Genomic DNA, 21,072 nt, shown 5'->3' on the forward strand with positions numbered 1-21,072 from the left:
CACATACTGTTTCTTGCCACTGTATTTTGTATTTTAAAATACAGAAATACATTTGCAAGGAGCCGGCCCTAACAGCAACAACATTCTCAGTAAAGGTTACAAAAATGTTTTACTTGGTATGACTCTGATATGTTGTTGTTATTTACGTTAATTGAATACACTGACTTTAAGTCACTCACTCTGGATAGCAGTGTCTTCTAAATGACCAACATGTAAATACTGTCTACACGTGAATATGAATATACCAAAATGAACTGCAAAGCACACTGGGTATTATCATTGGCCTTGTTTCGGGGTTATGTCTAGATGGGACACAGCTTAACCTCACTCTCCTAACCTGCTTCGTTAATTCTCCTAACCTGCTTCGTTAATTATCCTAACCTGCTGCGTAAATTCCTCTAAACCTGCTACGAAAAGTCACTTTTGACAAAAGTTGAATCATTCCTAGACAAAATCTTGTTTCGTGGAAGAGCTCATTCGAATAATATTCAGGCTTCTGATACCAATGCAGGGTGAAAGGGGACCACAAAATGGTGAACCGCTATAAAAAAATGGTATAGAAAAGTATTTTGTATTTTGAAAATACAAATTACAGCTCTTGAAAGTATCTTGTTACAAAATACATTGGAGTGTAATTCAGCCCAGTCTAATACATGTTTCAAATACATGTAACCGAAATACTGTCCATCTCTACAAGTAGTGTATATTATTACATTTTTACATTTAAGTCATTTAGCAGACACTCTAATCCTGAACGATTTACAGGAGCAATTAGGGTTAAGTGCCTTGCTCAAGGGCACATTGACAGATGTTTCAAGTAGTCGGCTCGTGGATTCGAACCAGCGACCTTTCAGTTGCTGGCCCAACTCTCTTGACCGCTTAATTTGAAGATGTAAATAATAGGACCAGGGTAAATGTTCAGTAAGGCGACGTAGGAAGCCTGCAGTAGGAGGTTACCAGCCTATTCCATGGAATTCAGCTCTCTACACATGGTAGTAGAGAAATATATCTATTAATACTTTCCTAATCTCTCTTGACACTCCCAGCAGGATCATAGAAAGGAATGTACCCAGTTCCCTTCTCATAAGCATCAATCAAATGCAGCAGAACACTTCTCACTGTGCCCTTTGCCTATTGTGTTCAGCCCACTGAGCTTACAGAGCCCAGACTGTACGTTTTGGGAGGCGGGGAGGGAGAGCCTATTCTTGTGGGCCTGTGTTTCCTGGTCTGTGCCCACATGTGGTTCCCTCCCTGCATCCACACATTGAAGCTCAGGGAGGTTATAAAAGCCTAGGTGGTGATTAAGAAGCCACATAATGGCCTCCACAAAACCAGGAATGCGTTTAACTGCTACAGCGGCTCGGGAATCATTCTAAAGCGGAACGCCGCCATTAATATCGAGAATGATGCCACTATTCCCAGACAGGATTGTATTTACTAAATTTAGTGTATTTACTGTATTGACTATTTACTGTATTGACTGTATTTACTGTATTTAGTGTATTTACTGTATTGGCTATTTACTATCTTGACTGTATTTACTGTTATTAGTGTATTTACTGTTATTAGTGTATTTACTATTTACTGTATTTACTGTTATTAGTGTATTTACTGTATTGACTGTATTTACTGTTATTAGTGTATTTACTGTATTGACTATTTACTGTTATTAGTGTATTTACAGTATTGACTATGTTTACTGTTAATAGGGTATTTACTGTTATGTGGGTCTTGAAATTAGGGTATAAATGAGTATTAGCATAGTTTAGAAAGGAAAGGGGCATGGAAGTGCATGAGAGGCATAACCAGTATGTAGTGTAGTGTGATTACGTCTCCATGGCTTGGAGGGTGAACCGGGAAGATTAGAGCTCTACCTCCAGTGGCTGTGCTGAACTAACTACCAGATTTACATTGTTGGAAATGTGTGGATCCTTCCAAATCCAGGATTAGAGGAGTCAACCGTGCACAAACTCTGACTTCCACTCTCTCTATACTCCTCCTCCTCCTCACACAAACACACACATGTACACACACACGGTGTTGGCTTGTAGCGGCCTTATGCTCCACAGTTAGCGAAGGAGAGTGTAAGTATACACACACATACACACAGTAAACTTCCACTATCTCTTTCTCTCTACACAGCCACACACACACACACACACACACACACACACACACACACACACACACACACACGGTGTGTCCCTGATGCCTGCGTGCTCAACACACACAAACCCCATCACTTTCCTCATTACAGGAGCTTCATGGCTTTTTAGGGGCTCTGTGGTTTATCAGGGGATTTCACATTTCCCAGCCTGCCACTTGACATGGCTCACCCAGCTGCCAGCAATCAGGCCAGGCTGTAGAGCAGAGGGCTGTAGAGGGGAAGGGGCTGCCCAGCCTCCCTAGACTCCAGGCTGCACCTTGATTTGAACCAAGCGCCAAAGAGCCACTGCTCCTGCTAAGCCCCCATAATTACAGGTCACAGATCCCCTCCTGCCTTCCACCGACATCACACACTGACCTGGCCTCGTGGAAGGACTAGAGAGAGAGAGAGAGGAGAGGGACAGCAGTCCAGAGGATTGTATCTATTTGCTTGCTAAGTTGTTGAGAGACAGTAAAAAAAAGTGTGTGTGTGTGCCCTCATGCACGTATGTGTGCGCGAGTTGCATAAGTGTGTGTGTTTATCTAATTGAGAGGTAAGCAAAAAAATGTTCCCTTTAAAGTTCCCAATAAATATCCTTCCCGTAATTTAAAACACCTGCCCGTAAACCCTGAAGGAATGCTAAATGAAACCAAGTTGCAGAGCCAGTCTCCTGTCTGGAGTCTCACATCATGACAGCAGGATGTGTAACGGCTTTAACCAGGATTAGGGAGTTCAAGCAGAACAGCCAGGGAGAAAAAAATGGCACATTAACAATACAGTACTTTTGTTCAATGCCGAATCCAGCAAGACGAGTAGCCTTAATAAGCCTTTCAACTGCACCATCAAACTTCAAGTTATGTACTTAATGGGGATTATAGCAAAGAACAAAATAACCTGATCATGTATGGAACTGGAACAATATGTGAGATCCTCGTATGTATGAAATCACATCAAATGATTGTAATCATTAGGATTGGAGCATTTGTTTTGGTGAGTAAGGGAATGGCATGACTTGCTTTCACTTCGGACCCCCAAGGGAGGGGGGGGGGGGGGGGTGTTACCAACTGACCCCGGGGGCTGGAGACACTAACCCTCTTCGGCCCATCTCTGGTTTCGATTCCCCCGGCTCCTGTCGCCTTCCTCCCTCTTGCACCTGTCGGCCGCCAATAGACCCCCTGCCTGGGCCCTTTCAGCAACCCTGAATATATGTCCCTGCTCACTGGCCCTGCCTGGCTAATTGCTGTTGGCCCCAAAGGCCACGCTAGGCCCAGGCGCTTAGCTACTACAGCCATCGCTACCCTTAGCTAGGGCTGTGAACGTCATGGAATTTTGGATAATGCTTATTGGTCAGACAAATAACCCCAGTCACATTATAACAATTCAAAAAAAAATAAAAAAAATAAAGCACATTATCTCCTCTGCTCCTGACTGCATGTGCCGCTGCTTCAGGGACGGGCCGTTGCTAGGCAACCAAATACACATTTGCTACAACACCTTGTATGTTTCTGCAAGAAGCCAAAAAAGTTTCATCACGTTGTAGAGTCCATGTTACAGCAGAAATGAGTGATAGCTTTATTATTCATGGCTTGCGTGTTATTTATTTTATTTTTTAATTCCGGTTATGGCGGTTATTTTATTTTCATGACGGTCTTCATCCATTACCATCGGCTACATGGTTATACTGTAATTGTGCCAGCCCTTAGCCTCCCTCAGCCCGGCCAGGCTTGGTGCTCAGTGGGCTGACCTGGGTTGGCCTCCTAGCTACGTAGGCACACTGAGCCACGAACTGCCACAGTAAACCTGGAGATTAAGCACCCTGTCTACACGCAAGCCATGAATAATAGAGCGATCACTCCAGACGAGCAGGCAACAGCAGTTTGAGTCATACACACTCCTAATCCCATAGGTCGCTGCACGAACGTGGCACACACAAGCTACATTCATATACAGTGGTATGAAGGAGGCGATGCACGTTCTTGTACAGTTATGGGAATGGATATTTTACTTTATTCACACAGCATCATTAGTCAGGATATTCCATAAAATACAAGATACTCAATTAAATAATATATGCCATGCATGCAAATCATGAGGGTATCCCTCCCTATAGTATACATTCATGTGAATTATGTTTCCATTTTCAAAATACTTTGAAATGATTAAACATTTATGTGGAGAAAATGTATTCCATATGATCTGCGTAACACTTCATTATCCAATCAAATGCTTGCCCTGACAGTTAGAATTATCCATAATGTATCCATCATTTGTGCAGTGGTGCATCCCAATGTTTCCCTTGAGTGCTATGAAATAAACAGCTGCCCCCATACACTGTAGCCTAACTCACTTAAAAGAGTGCGGACAATAACAAACACCACGTGACTGACTGCAGCACTTGGAGTCTAGACGCACGAAAGAGTCCGGCTCAGAGCATCCTCGCTGTCCCGCGGAGAGATGCACCAACTCATCTCAACACGGGCTGTTTCTTTTCCTAACACTAGTTCATAAATTCACCAGGCAAGCTTAGGGTTTCAAGACGATTTTTAACAAATAAATAATACCGCTCCTACATGTGTAATAACGTTTATTGTAGCCTACACTCAGAACAGTTAAGTAAACTGTTCAGCTTGTCTGAGTCTCGTCTCCCCACCTCTGTTTTCTGCCGCTTGCACCTGCCATTCAAGCCGAGGTCTGAACTTGACATGTGTACCCTTTCGATGTAATTACAGCACATATATTGTCCCCCTTTACATTGCAGCCCAGTCCGTGACTATTGAGTCTGTGCGGAATCCATGGATGTTATTTGTCTCCATAACACCTCTGGTCGTTTACTGCGTCACCTGAGTCAGACAGAGGGGGACGTGTGGCATCGCGTCTGAACTTGTGAAAGTACTACAGTTTTAAAAAGCGCTCAGTCAGCAAGCGACTTACTTAGCTTCCTGTGCATCTGTCTCACCTGCGTGGTTATCTCCTGCATCCTCCAGCGAACATCACATGTCTGGACCCCACTGCGAGGCAGCATCCTCCAGGGTTCTGGACATCCTAGACAGCCTGTCCTGCGACATTTTTTAGTTTGGACCCCGGTGATGTCACATCCTGTCTGGGTAATACATAACCAGCCCAGGCATATCGAAATAAAATATGAGAATTGGCATTTTTTCGGATCACAAGGACGAGTTCACACGGGCAAGCAGGAAATAAGCGGCAGTCGGCGGGGAGAAATACGCCGTCCTGAAAGAACATTAAGGTGATACCCGACATACCATTTCGAGCATCTTTCCGGTGGCGACACGGGCGCATTTCACATGTATATAATCATCTGATCCACTCCCAACTTATCCCTTGCAGATCCGCAGTCGACTTTTAATTTCCTGGTACGATGTGCGCATTTTACTTTGAGGCGTAATGACAGGCAGCACCATCACCTATTGTTTTAACCTATATGTCGTTTTATATCCAGAGGCTCTATTGACCAACTGGGGGACTTTAAAGGAATAGTTAACTGAGGAATGGTAAACAGCGGTTGACGGGGAGTTCATGGAGAAAAAGAGACACTTGTTACATCACACAGACCAAGTCTTGTCCATAGTCTCAAATTACATTCCAAATTAAATCACTGACCTATTTTCCCCCTTGTAGAGTTGCAAAATGTTACACAATGTGAGAATTGTTAAGAGGCACACTTGAATTACTGTTAGAGGCTGACATGTTAGAGACAGGGCTGACTTGTAGAGGCAGGAGACCACTCCAGAGGGGGGACTGATTGAGGTTACTGATGAAGAGGGTGTAGATTAGAGACTTTTAGCAGGGCAAAGGGGAGTTTGGCTGATGGAGGTTGGTTTGGGTGTGGCCTCCTGCTTGGAGCCGGATCCTCTTTCTTTAGCCCAGGTCTCGCCTGTTTACCTTTGAACCCTGGCCCAGCAGCCCATCTCTGATCTACCGAGGGGCTCCCCTTATGGCCCGTACCCAAGCCGGCCCTGTGATAGATTGGCCATCGCCATGCCAATACTGCACAATATTTACATTTCCTGCCCAGGCGGAGGTATTCGGCGGGGTTGACTGGAGTTCAGCTGCACAGTGTGGAGCCTGCAACCGCCTGCCACCAGACCCACTGGCCCCACTCTGCAGCATGGAGACCCAAGACCCAAACATTCAGCTGGGAACATTCCAGAACCCAGACCCTCTCGCTCTCTTTGTGTTTGTGTATCAGCAAAACAGCCGCCTTCACCCGTGGTCCCGCTGTCCCTCAGCTTAACAGACAACAGAACAGTCTACGACTGCAGCTCACTGCAACCTGGGTTGGAGATATAGCCTGGAGTAATACAGTAATAATAGCCTGGATTAATACAGTAATAATAACCTGGAGTAATACAATAATAATAATAGCCTGGAGTAATTCTGTAATATTAGCCTGGAGTAATACAGTAATAATAGCCTGGAGTAAAACAGTAATAATAGCCTGTAGTAATATAGTAATAATATCCAGGAGTAAGTCTGTAATATTAGCCTGGAGAAGTACAGTAATAATAGCCTGGAGAAGTACAATAATAATAGCCTGGAGTAGTACTGTAATAATAGTCTGGAGTAATAAGCAAAACATAAACGTGCCTATGTGCATTTTTCTGTACAAATACATTGATGGACATAGAGGAAAATATTTTGCTTTTACCTGGCGAATAGCTGAATGGAAAATATTTCACTTTTATCTGGTGAATAGCTGAATGGAAAATATTTCACTTTTATCTGGTGAATAGCTGGCAAATATTTCACTTTTATCTGGCGAATAGCTGCATGGAAAATATTTCACTTTTATCTGGCGAATAGCTGGCAAATGATTCGCTTTCATCTGGCAAATATTTCACTTTTATCTCTGCTACTGGGAACCCATGCCAGACATTTCTGCTAGGAGAAAAAAATAAGATTGTTAGAAACACAAGCAGGAATGAGGCCATGGATCAAGTTTGACATTACTATCTGGGTCAGTTATATTTATGTTACATGGTGTTTCAAGCAAACAGGATTATGTACATTCATATCTACGTATGTGACTAAAGCGGGCAAATATCCAGTGTGTGTATAAGTGGGTGTACTATAGTGGTTTGTGATTTATGGAGGCTCCAGTGTGGCAGGGTTTTGAAGGGTGGTGATTGGCTGGAGTGAGCCAGGAGGCTCGAAGCAAGCGGGAGGGGATGCTATGAGGCAGGCAGTGCAACCTAGTGGTGGGAGAGAGGGACGGGGTGTATCATTGACAGTTCATCAGACACACACACACACACACACTCTGACACACACACGTCTCGAACCAGTAGCACCGAACCATGCACGTTCCCCTCCCACAACCCACACACATGCAAACAACCTGTACAGAGACCATTGTAAATTGTCAGTTTAGAGCATTATCTGTCGTATTTGTCACCCCCCCCCCCCCCCCACCCCCCCCCCCCCCCCCCCCACCCCCCCACCCCCACACTAAATGGTGCTAATGGCAACTTAAAAGTCAATAGCTCTGTGGCTGTTCAACCTTCACAAAACAACAGCCAGAAAATGCAGACATTGTTTGGTTGTCTCCACCAGTGGACATTATATATTGGAAGTAATGGACCATACCGTTTAGCCAGACCCACGGCTGAACGGTAACTAAATGCAACATCAGAGCTCCAACCTTGATACTGTCAGAGAGCGGTCACCCCACTGTGTCCCCCCCAGGATCAGCCCCTCGCCCCCTTACAAAATTATAGCAGATTATCCCTCCTTCCAGATGTTTTATGTGAGCGATTGATGGGGCTTTATGAAGGGGGGTGGTTGATTTGGGTGGGGTGGGGGTGTACAGACCAGCCATAGACAGAGACCCTAAAGTAGAGTTTAGTAGCAGCCCAGCCTAGCCCCGCCTAGCCAACCCATCCCAGCCCAGCCTAACCCGGCCCAGCCAACCCATCCCAGCCCAGCCTAACCCAGCCTAGCCCAGCCTAACCCGGCCCAGCCCAGCCTAGCCAACCCATCCCAGCCCAGCCTAACCCGGCCTAGCCCATCCCAGCCCAGCCCAGCCTAGCCAACCCATCCTAGCCCAGCCTAACCCGGCCCAGCCTAGCCAACCCATCCCAGCCCAACTCAGCCTAGCCCAGGTAGCAACAGCCCTGTTTGCCAGTGAGGGGATTAATAATGAATTAAGGCATCCCCCCTTTCAAAAAGATATTCATGCATGCTAATGCATCCATTATTTAGGGTGTGCATACAGGCTCGCTAGTGGTGGTCGCATGGGGTTCCAAGGCTGTGGTGAAACATCCCCCTATTGTTGTTGTGGCTATGGCTGGGAGTGGGGCTAGGGCTGGCACTGGGGCTGGGGCTAGGACTGGGGCTAGGACTGGGGCTAGAGCTGGAGCTATGGCTGGGGATAAGGCTGGGACTGGGGCTAGGGCTGGGGCTAGAGCTGGGGCTGGGGCTAGGGCTGGGACTGGGGCTAGGGATGGGACTGGGGCTAGGGCTGGGACTGGGGCTAGGGCTGGGACTGGGGCTAGGGCTGGGGCTAGGGCTGGGGCTAGGGCTAGGAGCTGGGGCTAGAGCTGGGACTGGGGCTAGAGCTGGGACTGGGGCTAGGGCTGGGGCTAGAGCTGGGGCTAGAGCTGGGACTGGGGCTAGGGCTGGGGCTAGGGCTAGAGCTGGGACTGGGGCTAGAGATGAGTGGGGACAGGATGAGGACGGTATAAGGATGAGGAGGGGAGAGAGGGGGGCTCCTACCACCAGACAGTCAGTGTATGGGGAGTGAGACTGACAAGTATTGTAGGGGGAGGGGTGGATTAAACAAATAAATACATGATAAGAAATAGTCACGATTGGGAGGTAGGGCTCAATGGAGAACAAAGAGGCTAAGGGGTGAGCGGGGGGGGGGGGGGGGGGGGTTGCGGGCTGGGGGTAGTTAAGTCAGCATGGATTTATACTGTTTGGACGGTCCCATTCTGGCCTGAAATAATGTTGGGGTCACGACCACTTTTTTATCCCTTTAATTCATCTGTTGGGTTTAAGTTAATTCACACTCGCACGGTCACGCTCTGGGGATAGAGTTAACCACTAGTGATCCGTAGAAACAAGGCCATCTCTTTATCTACAGGATACAGGCTAAATAGATCTGTCTGAATTTGAGTTTGAATGATCGGGCCATGTTTAGCACTGTCTATGGCTGCAGGCCAACAGACCATGACAATAAAACTATGGTATAGTTTCAACCATAGATGTAGACATACACAGAAAATAGGAATGTTGCCAGAAATAGAGAGAAATGCAGAGAAAATATGTAAGGCATCAACAGAGCCCGTGTGATGGGCGAATAGGAATAAGGGAAGTGGGGCAGAGAGCAAAGGTGAGAGACAGAGAGGAGGATGAGAAAGCTTGTAGAGTCAAGGCATCCTATGAGGCATGCCAGGTATGCACTGAGGCAGAGGACAGAGAGGAGAGAGCAATAAGGTAGAGGAGAGAGCTGAGACGAGCAGGCATCCTCATTAGCATAGATACATAGGCATCAGGCTGCCACCCGGTGGGACGGAGGTGACAGGAGGGGTGGCCACCACGGCATCCAAACACTCATCTCCATAGATACCAACAAGGACAAGGGGAATTACTGACATACCTGTCTTATCTGAGCAGAAATATCTATGCAGCATCATCTTGTAACATTTAGTAGCCTTAGCGGTCTCTTGAATTCTAAATCAAGTTCATCCCATATACAATGCTGATTGACCTGAAAATACTCAAGTGGGGCACATCCTAAAAACACTCTGTGGTTAATCAGAAACCAATGAAGGTCACTGAGTTCACTCTCTACATAGAGACTGTTGACAGAGTAGTACTAATGCCGTAGACTACTTGCACACAGGCTTGGAAAGGCTACTGAGAGGTCAATGTTTTTTGGGCCATACTCGCTCTCTTTTGCTTTGATATCTGGGGTAAGAGGTTATCAGTGTGGCTTTGTCAAAAATGTCACATGGGATAGATGGATAGATAGATAGATAGATAGATAGATAGATAGATAGATAGATAGATAGATAGATTAGATAGATAGATAGTAAGTACTCCTGAGTAAGTACTCCTAGTAAGTACTCCTAGTAAGTACTGCTGAGTAAGTACTCCTAGTAAGTACTCCTAGTAAGTACTCCTGAGTAAGTACTCCTAGTAAGTACTCCTGAGTAAGTACTCCTAGTAAGTACTGCTGAGTAAGTACTCCTAGTAAGTACTGCTGAGTAAGTACTCCTAGTAAGTACTACTGAGTAAGTACTCCTAGTAAGTACTACTGAGTAAGTACTGCTGAGTAAGTACTGCTAGTAAGTACTCCTAGTAAGTACTACTGAGTAAGTACTCCCAGTAAGTCCTCCTAGTAAGTACTGCTGAGTAAGTACTCCTAGTAAGTACTCCTAGTAAGTACTGCTGAGTAAGTACTGCTAGTAAGTACTCCTAGTAAGAACTGCTGAGTAAGTACTCCTAGTAAGTACTCCTAGTAAGTACTGCTGAGTAAGTACTCCTAGTAAGTACTCCTAGTAAGTACTGCTGAGTAAGTAATCCTAGTATATACTGCTGAGTCTGTCATTGTCTAAAAAGTATATCGTCAAAGAACAGAATATTTGACCAAAAGGCTATAGTGTCTTCCATGGACAGTTTTAGGAATACATGCTACCCTCCAGTCCCTCGACTTCTTGGCGCTGACGGAAACATGGATTACCACAGAAAACACTGCTACTCCTACTGCTCTCTCCTCGTCTGACCACGTGTTCTCGCATACCCCGAGAGCATCTGGTCAGCGGGGTGGTGGCACTGGAATCCTCATCTCTCCCAAGTGGACATTCTCTCTTTCTCCTCTGACCCATCTGTCTATCTCCTCATTTGAATTCCATGCTGTCACAGTCACTAGCCCATTCAAGCTTAACATCCTTATCATTTATCGCCCTCCAGGTTCCCTTGGAGAGTTAATCAATGAGCTTGACGCCTTGATAAGTTCCTTTCCTGAGGATGGCTCACCCCTCACAGTTCTGGGTGACTTTAACCTCCCTACGTCTACCTTTGACTCATTTCTCTCTGCCTCCTTCTTTCCACTCCTCTCCTCTTTTGATCTCACCCTCTCACCGTCCCCCCTTACTCACAAGGCAGGCAATATGCTTGACCTCATCTTTACTAGATGCTGTTCTTCTACTAATCTCACTGCACCTCCCCTCCAAGTCTCCGACCACTACCTTGTATCCTTTTCACTCTCGCTCTCCTCCAACACTACTCACTCTGCCCCTACTCAGATGGTATTGCGCCGTCGCAACCTTCGCTCTCTCTCTCCTGCTACTCTCTCCTCTTCCATCCTATCATCTCTTCCCTCTGCTCAATCCTTCTCCAACCAATCTCCAGATTCTGCCTCCTCAACCCTCCTCTCCTCCCTTTCTGCATCCTTTGACTCTCTATGTCCCCTATCCTCCCGGCCGGCTCGGTCCTCCCCTCCTGCTCCGTGGCTTGACGACTCATTGTGAGCTCACAGAACAGGGCTCCGGGCAGCCAAGCGGAAATGGAGGAAAACTAGCCTCCCTGCAGACCTGTCATCTTTTCACTCCCTCCTCTCTACATTTTCTTCCTCTGTTTCTGCTGCTAAAGCCACTTTCTACCACTCTAAATTCCAAGCATCTGCCTCTAACCCTAGGAAGCTTTTTGCCACCTTCTCCTCCCTCCTGAATCCTCCTCCCCCTCCCCCCCTCCTCCTCCCTCTCTGCGGATGACTTCGTCAACCATTTTGAAAAGAAGGTTGACGACATCCGATCCTCGTTTGTTAAGTCAAACGACACCGCTGGTCCTGCTCACATTGCCCTACCCTATGCTTTGACCTCTTTCTGCCCTCTCTCTCCAGATGAAATCTTGCGACTTGTGACGGCCGGCTGCCCAACAATCTGCCCGCTTGACCCCCTCCTCTCTTCTCCAGACCATTTCCGGAGACCTTCTCCCTTACCTCACCTCGCTCATCAACTCATCCTTGACCGCTGGCTACGTCTCTTCCGTCTTCAAGAGAGCGAGCGTTGCGCCCCTTCTCAAAAAACCTACACTCGATCCCTCCGATGTCAACTACAGACCAGTATCCCTTCTTTCTTTTCTCTCCAAAACTCTTGAGCGTGCCGTCCTTGGCCAGCTCTCTTGCCATCTCTCTCAGAATGACCTTCTTGATCCAAATCAGTCAGGTTTCAAGACTGGTCATTCAACTGAGACTGCTCTTCTCTGTGTCACGGAGGCTCTCCGCACTGCTAAAGCTAACTCTCTCTCCTCTGCTCTCATCCTTCTAGACCTATCTGCTGCCTTTGATACTGTGAACCATCAGATCCTCCTCTCCGGCGCGGCTCACTCTTGGATTGCGTCCTAACCTGACAGGTCGCTCCTACCAGGTGGCGTGGCGAGAATCCGTCTCCGCACCACATGCTCTCACAACTGGTGTCCCCCAGGGCTCAGTTCTAGGCCCTCTCCTATTCTCGCTATACACCAAGTCACTTGGCTCTGTCATATCCTCACATGGTCTCTCCTATCATTGCTATGCAGACGACACACAATTAATCTTCTCCTTTCCCCCTTCTGATAACCAGGTGGCGAATCGCATCTCTGCATGTCTGGCAGACATATCAGTGTGGATGACGGATCACCACCTCAAGCTGAACCTCGGCAAGACGGAGCTGCTCTTCCTCCCGGGGAAGGACTGCCCGTTCCATGATCTCGCCATCACGGTTGACAACTCCATTGTGTCCTCCTCCCAGAGTGCTAAGAGCCTTGGCGTGACCCTGGACAACACCCTGTCATTCTCCGCTAACATCAAGGTGGTGACCCGATCCTGTAGGTTCATGCTCTACAACATTCGCAGAGTACGACCCTGCCTTACACAGGAAGCGGCGCAGGTCCTAATCCAGGCACTTGTCATCTCCCGTCTGGATTACTGCAACTCGCTGTTGGCGGGGCTCGCTGCCTGTGCCATTAAACCCCTACAACTCATCCAGAACGCCGCAGCCCGTCTGGTGTTCAACCTTCCCAAGTTCTCTCACGTCACCCCGCTCCTCCGCACACTCCACTGGCTTCCAGTTGAAGCTCGCATCTGCTACAAGACCATGGTGCTTGCACCTCCGTACCTTCAGGCTCTGATCAGTCCCTACACCCAAACAAGGGCACTGCGTTCATCCACCTCTGGCCTGCTGGCCCCCCTACCTCTGCGGAAGCACAGTTCCCGCTCAACCCAGTCAAAACTGTTCGCTGCTCTGGCACCCCAATGGTGGAACAAGCTCCCTCACGACGCCAGGACAGCGGAGTCAATCACCACCTTCAGGAGACACCTGAAACCCCACATCTTTAAAGAATACCTGGGATAGGATAAAGTAATCCTTCTACCCCCCCCCCCCCCCCCAAAAAAAATATATAGATGTACTATTGTAAAGTGGTTGTTCCACTGGATATCATAAGGTGAATGCACCAATTTGTAAGTCGCTCTGGATAAGAGCGTCTGCTAAATGACGTAAATGTAAATGTAAATGTAATGAATGGATTAAATATTGACTCTTAACCAGGCCATTCCCATCAGAATAAGGATCCATTAGTAGCTAGGTTTAGTTTACTGTAGGTAGTCACACAATAGGTAGTCACACATAATATGGTTCTCATGAATTAGCACTGGAGGCTAAACCTCCCTGAAGGTAGTCAACCTTTATTCCCCCAACAAACACCAGGTGAACCACTTACAGCTTTTACACATCCATCTTACCACACACAGGAAAATCCATAAACGTTGAAATGATGTCAAAACAACATTGTGAGGTTTTTGACAAGATTTCATTTTCCACTGTTCAAAGTGAAAATGGCTCCTGCTACATTTCCTGCCCCACCGCCCCCCTGATTTTTATGACAAATACAACAGCACCGTAATTACACATGCGACCACCGCGTAACCAGCATATCGTTAACGAACGTCTTGTTAACATGGGGGGACTTGCCCAAAAGTGCTAGTGTGACGCTTTCTAATCCTTCCTCACTGCTGCTGTCTGCTGCTTGGCACGGTTCTAAAGGAAATATAAACATTAATGTGGCAGAACATACACACCTACACACGCACCTCGTGTTTGGGCTGGGGCTGGTTTGAATGAGCCATGTAGGGGTGCCTGGTGGGACTCAGATGGATCTACTGATGATAAACACACTCTGAAAGATGCGTTATGACGGTTTTGTAGAATTTCAGCCAGTAGTTTTGAAAGTAGAGCTCATGAGCTCAAAAATTGGGCACAATTGTGTACAACATCATCCATTTAGAATGATATGTTACGTCCTGCAAAAATAACACAAAATACTTTACACATACTGCAACCGAGTCCGACACACACTTTAAACTCTTAACCGGCATACATACACTCTCTGATGACACACATTTTAAACTCAGACACTCTCTTAACCCGGCATACATACACTCTCTGATGACACACACTTTAAACTCTTAACCGGCATACATACACTCTCTGATGACACACACTTTAAACTCAGACACTCTCTTAACCGGCATACACACTATAACTGACACACACTCTCACTTACACACACACTCTCTGACACACACTCTCTGACACAATCAATACAACCTCCAGCTGTAGAAAAGAGTCCAGCAAGTCTGTGACCTGCCCCGGGGAGTCAGGGGGGAACTCTTTGAGTCTCCTAATAATGATCAACCTCCAACCTCCTCCCGAAGAGGCTTTCATTAGGTTTCAAAGGCTTCCTGGGTTTTACATTACTGACCAAACACAGTGCAGCTGGACACAAGAAGTGACCAGTCTCATTGAGACACTATGGAAGCAGAGAGAGCGGAGAGGGAGTAGAAGGAGCAGGGACGTCCCGTGACGTAACCAAACAGCCCAATCAAAAGGCCAGCAGGATCAGGAGGAATGCCATTGATGCTGATGTTTGGTGAAACAGGTCACAGTGGTCCCTGATGACAGGTGTGATATTACTCACACAGCCCAGTGGTGGAGGGAGGCTGCCTGGCTGTTTATAGTGTTGCTGGGAGTGATAAGTTCAACCTCTCTCTGACTATCTGTCTTCTACAAAGGGAAGTCTGGGCTCATAGAGTATCGGATGATAATAAAAATGGAGAGAGGTCATGGCAATGTTCCAGCATATTCTACTGCAATCTCATTTACCTCAAACCCATACACCTCCACTGGCGGAAAGCTACCGACAAGCTGCCTGTCAATCTCTACATGAGAGGTGGCTCCAAAAACCCACAGCACACCTCAATAGCAATTCCATCAAAGCTCTTACTACAGAGATATACAGTATATATGACCCTATGTTAAAGGGTGAATGGGCAGAGAAAAGATACCCTCCTGAATCCTATTATAACTCAACCCCATTGTCTCTGGGCCATGCCGTATGCCCCTCAAAGTGGCCCTTAAAAGACATGTTGAGACAAAAAGGCCCTCTGTTTCGGAATGGGCCCAAATCAATTATCATAGCAACTGGCGGTTGCTCTTTAACATGTCAATAGTCCTCTGGCTACATGCATAATTATGCAGAGTCATTGTGGTGGCCTCTGTGTTGCCCGCTGACAAAAACCACAGGCACGGGGTCCTATTGTCATGGGCGCATCCATCTGGATCAAGGCCATTAGGATGGAGAGAGGATATTTGCACTTCCTCTGTGGCTTCTGGCTTCTTTTTGACATGCGGCAGAGGGACCAGGCTTTGACCAGGCTTGGTCCACCACCCTTGGGCCGTTTGAGGTATAGATTTGGCTGGGGGGACCTGTCAGGCTGTGTGATAGACAGACACGGGGGCGGATGGGGGTTGTTGTTGGCCCGAGGTCCAAGAGGATCAGGGGAGATTGATGGGACAGGATGAGGGAGGGAAGCATGGGTCACAGTGGACGTGGGGGGGTGGGGGTTGGAAGGTGTTTCGGTATGTCAGTTCATTTTGGGGGCCACAGCACATTTCTATTGTCGAGCATAGATATACATTATACAACTACCTCCTGCCTTTGCTCACAGATACTGTATACACACAAACACAAGTACAGTGTCACGTTCTTGGAAATGAGCGGACCAAGGCGCAGCGTGAGTATTGTTCCACATATTTAAGTGAAACTAACAAAACAACAAAACTTACAAAGACCGTGAAGACGTAGTGCCAGAAACACACTAACAATCAATCAATATCCCACAAAACACAGGTGGGGAAATGGCTACCTAAATATTATCCCCAATCAGAGGCAACGATAAACAGCTGCCTCTAATTGGGAACCATATTAGCACCAACATAGAAATAGACATACTAGATCACCCCCTAGTCACGCCCTGACCTACTACACCATAGAGAACCAAGGGCTCTCTGTGGTCAGGGCGTGACATACAGACACTAAAAACCAATATTGCAGAAGGCTGGCAGTTCTTGGAAAACAGACACACAGAGTGTACAAACATTAGGAACACCTTCCTAATATTGAGTTGCACACCCTTTTGTCCTCAGAACAACCTCAATTCGTTGGGGCATGGACTCTTCAAAGTGTTGAAAGTGTTCCACAGGGATGCTGGCCCATGCTGACTCCAATGCTTCTCACAGTTGTGTCAAGTTGGCTGGATGTCTTTTGGGAGATGGACCATTCTTGAAACTGTTGAGCGTGAAAAACCCAGCAGCATTACAGTTCTTGACACACTCAAACCGAAGCGACTGGCACCTATTACCATGCCCTGTTCAAAGGCACATAACTCTTTTGTCTTGCCCGTTCACCCGCTTACACAATCCAAGGCTTGAAAATCCTTCTTTAACCTGTCTCCTCCCCTTCATCTACACTGATTAAAGTGGATTTAATAGGTGACATCAATAAGGGATCATAGTTTTCACCTGGATTTACCTGGTCAGTCTATTTCATGGAAAGAGCAGGTGTTCCTAATGTTTTGTACACTCAGTGTGGCTTGCATCATGACAATCACAACACTGAATATGAAATATGGGAAATGGATAGCCCTGATGTAACTATCTCTCAATCTCACATCCTTGTCCTTAGTGAAGGCATCAGATGCCCACTCAGGGAGTGTGTGTGTGTGTGTGTGTGTGTGTGTGTGTGTGTCTATGTGTGCATAGATGAGAGCAACTCAAATAAAACAGCATTTACCACGGCGAAACACCCTAACACCAGAAACTGTCTGGCATGAAAGTCCCCTCAGTTCTGCATGAACACATGAACACGAGAGCCTGTCAATCTGCCCACATGAAACATATACGCTGCACTCTCCGTACTCCGCAGCTCACAGTGTTGTGTTGGAATGCTGACGGCAGGGAGATAAAAATCTTGATTTGATTAAGCGCCAGGGTGTAGGGGCTGGGTACTGCATGGGGCCGAGGTACAGTGTGGGTGTTCAGGGGGACCGGTGAGGGGAGAGAGAGTGGGGACTAGGTGATGGGGCGGGGGGGGGGGGGGGGGGGGTACCTGTGGGCCCGGCCCCTACTGGGAGTAATTTGGAGCAGACTGCTCCCAATGTGTTCATTAGGTTGTGATTGGGAGCTGAGCGCAGGTGGGGAGGGCTCGCCCGGCTGACGCTGAATAGTCCTGATTGTGCTCAGCATAAAACGCCATCTGTTTCGGCGGGGGAGAGAGGAAAAGCGCGGGGGGTGCTACTACCAGGGAAAAAGTCAGCTCTTTTTTGACTTCAATTTTGACAAATTCGGTGGGGTGCAGAGAAATAGGGAGAGGGAGATACTAGAGCTAGAGAAAGGGGGATGGAGGGAGGGAGGCAGGGCGGGATGGAGGGAGGGAGGCAGGGCGGGATAGAGGGAGGGAGGCAGGGCGAGATGGAGGGAGGTACTGTTAGTGTTTATGATCATGGTGTTCCTCTACATGAATTGTCTGATAAAACATTTTATTGAACAATATCCCTACCACCAAAAACGATGCCTATAAATTAAGGCCACAAAATGTCCACACAGAAATCCTCCCCCTATCTCTTGTAAACCACTGGCCGGCCATTTCAGCCAAACGTGATTGATTGAGGCGGCAGACAAAATGGAGGGCGTTTTGGAGTGATCCTGTTGAGCTGTGGTTAGTCTCTCTGTGAGGAGAGAGAGATGAGAGGGGGGGTTGTCGATGTGGTTCCAGAGTTCGTTAATAGGTCACCAGCCTTAAAGCGGGGGATGTTTTTGGATAATCCTTTACTATTCCCCAAAAACATGCGTACACACACTAATCGATAGCTTATGTACACATTTACTCTCTGTCTGCCTAGTTCTCCTCAGCAACACATGGCCATTTATATGCACAGGCATAGAACGAAAATACAATAAAAAGAAAATGTAAATAGAATATTTTCTTTCTTTTTCTCTCCCTTTTTTCTGTCACTCCGGGGAAGAAGGAGAGGGAGCGGCGGAGGAGAGGAGGGCTCAACTTTTGAAGCATCTTTATCTGGCAGCGTGGTCCTGCATGTCCAAGCCTCGCAGCGCTTTTCATCCATTGTGCCGTCCAAGGTGTGTCCAATGCACTGGGGCTTTGTGTTGGCGAGGGAGACGACACATCACATTCTGTCTTCTGTCTTCTGTCTCTAGTGGGGGGGGACGGGGACGGGGGGACGACAAAAAGGCAACTTATAGAGGACCCCGGCGCTTCAAAGCTGAGATGCACAAAGGACTATAAAGCCTTACTTCATGCAGAGTTGTGCCAGATGTAATTGCGGGGTTCCCGGAGATAGGGAATCACATGCAACGCCTTGGCCCCGCCCCTGACACCATGAAAGGCCCGCGGCTAAGAGGCTTCCACGCCGAGCGAGAAGAAGGAAAAAAAAGGAAAAGTTTACCTCACTTTGATTCACCATAAACAAGTGAGTAAATAAGCTATCCTTAAGGCCCTGTTACAAATCCACCACTTGCTGATGTGAAAAGGCAATTTCATGCATGGAGCTTGATAGATGCTCGGTGTGAATGGCTGCCTCCGCCACGACTCAGGAGGGGTGGAAGCTCCGCCAAGCGACAAGTGATACGCCCTCTCTTATCGGAGCCATCAGCTTCCGTAGCAACCTCTTTCAAGTCCAAATTGGGATTTCTACGGAAAATGATGTTGATTGGTTGTTGATAATGGTGGCGGTTGCGACGGTGTGGCGCGTCACTCAGGGAAATGTAGGCCGACTATTTCCTAATCAACCTGCCTGCATCTTCATCTGTTTCCTGTGGCCTCCTGCGGAGATTTAAGGGTGTGGAAGTGTGCATCTTTAAATATGTTCCTGGGCGTAAACAATTGGCGTATGGGGGCAGGCAGGTAGGTCTGCGCAAGCTGTGCCTTTGTGGTAGTCTATCTATATGTGTGTAATTGGGGGTGAACGTTAATGGGTGTGGAGGAAGGGGAGGTTCCACCGCCACCACGGGCCTGCAGATGGGGTTCCCACAGGACAGACACACCCCTGCTGTCTCCGAAAACACGGAGATGATGAGCGTTTTATGTACAAGCAAATATGTTGGCGGCTTCGTCTTTGACTCTCCACAGAGCTCATCTCCACAGGCCTGTTGGAGCCGTGGTAACCCACGCTCAAAGGGTCAAGGGTCAAATCTCTGACAGGATCCTGTCTTTTTTGTTGTTGCCCTTATCTCTAACGCTACGACACAATAAGTTCAAGATTTAAAACGTATTCTATTGTGATGGTGCACCGCAGCTGTTACCTCTCAAGGAAGAGTTTGGCAGATTGTGGCCTACTAGGTGTGGATAATGTGGAAAGGACCAGGACCTAGCCTTAGGGGATGCTACCCTTAGTACCGCAGATCCCATCTCAGGTTTATAACTCTTACTCAGCCATGGGAGAGAACTCTGTATCTTCCTCCTCATTACATTTACATTACATTTAAGTCATTTAGCAGACGCTCTTATCCAGAGCGACTTACAAATTGGTGCATTCACCTTATGATATCCAGTGGAACAACCACTTTACAATAGTGCATCTAAATCTTTTAAGGGGGGGGGGGGGGGTTAGAAGGATTACTTTATCCTATCCTAGGTATTCCTTAAAGAGGTGGGGTTTCAGGTGTCTCCGGAAGGTGGTGATTGACTCCGCTGTCCTGGCGTCGTGAGGGAGCTTGTTCCACCATTGGGGTGCCAGAGCAGCGAACAGTTTTGACTGGGCTGAGCGGGAACTGTGCTTCCTCAGAGGTAGGGGGGCCAGCTCCTCTATGGGCCGGTGGAATTACAAGGATTCTGTATGGCGGAATGAAATCCTCCCCCAGAGTGGAAATGAAGGATCCTGTGTATATCCACGTGATATTAAATGGTACCTGGCAGAGCCAGGGCGGTAACGCCGTGCCTGGTTCTCCTTTGCATATCAATGAGCTGTACAGCAGCCCTATGAAACAGAATAATTCATCCCTCTGTATTGCCCCGCTAACGTCACTTTCAATGGGGGAGCTGTAACCCTGCCGCACTGACCCACGCTGAAACAAAATGGCGGGGCAGAAGCCATGCCGAGCCACTACAGAGGTCTGCTGGACCGCCGCGGCCGTGTGGAAGGAGACAGAAAAGGACGCCCACGCCGTGTTTCATAATTGCCTTCTGCCGCCCATTAATACAGGCGGCTAAAAATGAGGACGAAATTGCACTAGAGGTATCGAGTACGATATGTACAGAGTACATTTTGAGCTTCCATTATCTAAGTTGCTGATTGTCTAGAGAGGAATGGTGTCCAGTAGAAATTGGTAGGTCAGAGCCATGTCAAACTCAGTGGGTGGGTTCGTAGCTCATAGCCCCACTGCTACAGCAATAACAGCACATGTCGAAATGAATATTTCTGCCCAGCTGCAGGGCTGTATATTACCAAATACACCCTGGTTCACTGAGGTCACAGTACAAAGCACCAGGGTTGGCTAGCAGGTCTCAGGGGTCAGGGGTTAGCCTATCCCAAGGGTAACGCACCTCACTCCCCACTCATCTTC

General features: G+C 47.5%; 1 long non-coding RNA gene across 1 annotated transcript in view; it reads right to left on the minus strand.

Moving 5' to 3' along the window:
• LOC106611726 (uncharacterized) overlaps window positions 1–5,225 on the minus strand; it is a 49,040-nt gene extending 43,815 nt beyond the window's left edge. Inside the window, exon 1 of the long non-coding RNA XR_001330148.3 lies at window positions 5,103–5,225. This is a non-coding gene — a long non-coding RNA (uncharacterized LOC106611726). The remainder of the gene's footprint in view (window positions 1–5,102) is intronic.
• Between the last annotated feature and the right edge of the window lie 15,847 nt (window positions 5,226–21,072).

The sequence above is a fragment of the Salmo salar genome, chromosome 09, assembly GCF_965601325.2.
Source record: "Salmo salar chromosome 09, fSalSal1, whole genome shotgun sequence".
Taxonomy (NCBI): Eukaryota; Metazoa; Chordata; class Actinopteri; order Salmoniformes; family Salmonidae; genus Salmo; species Salmo salar.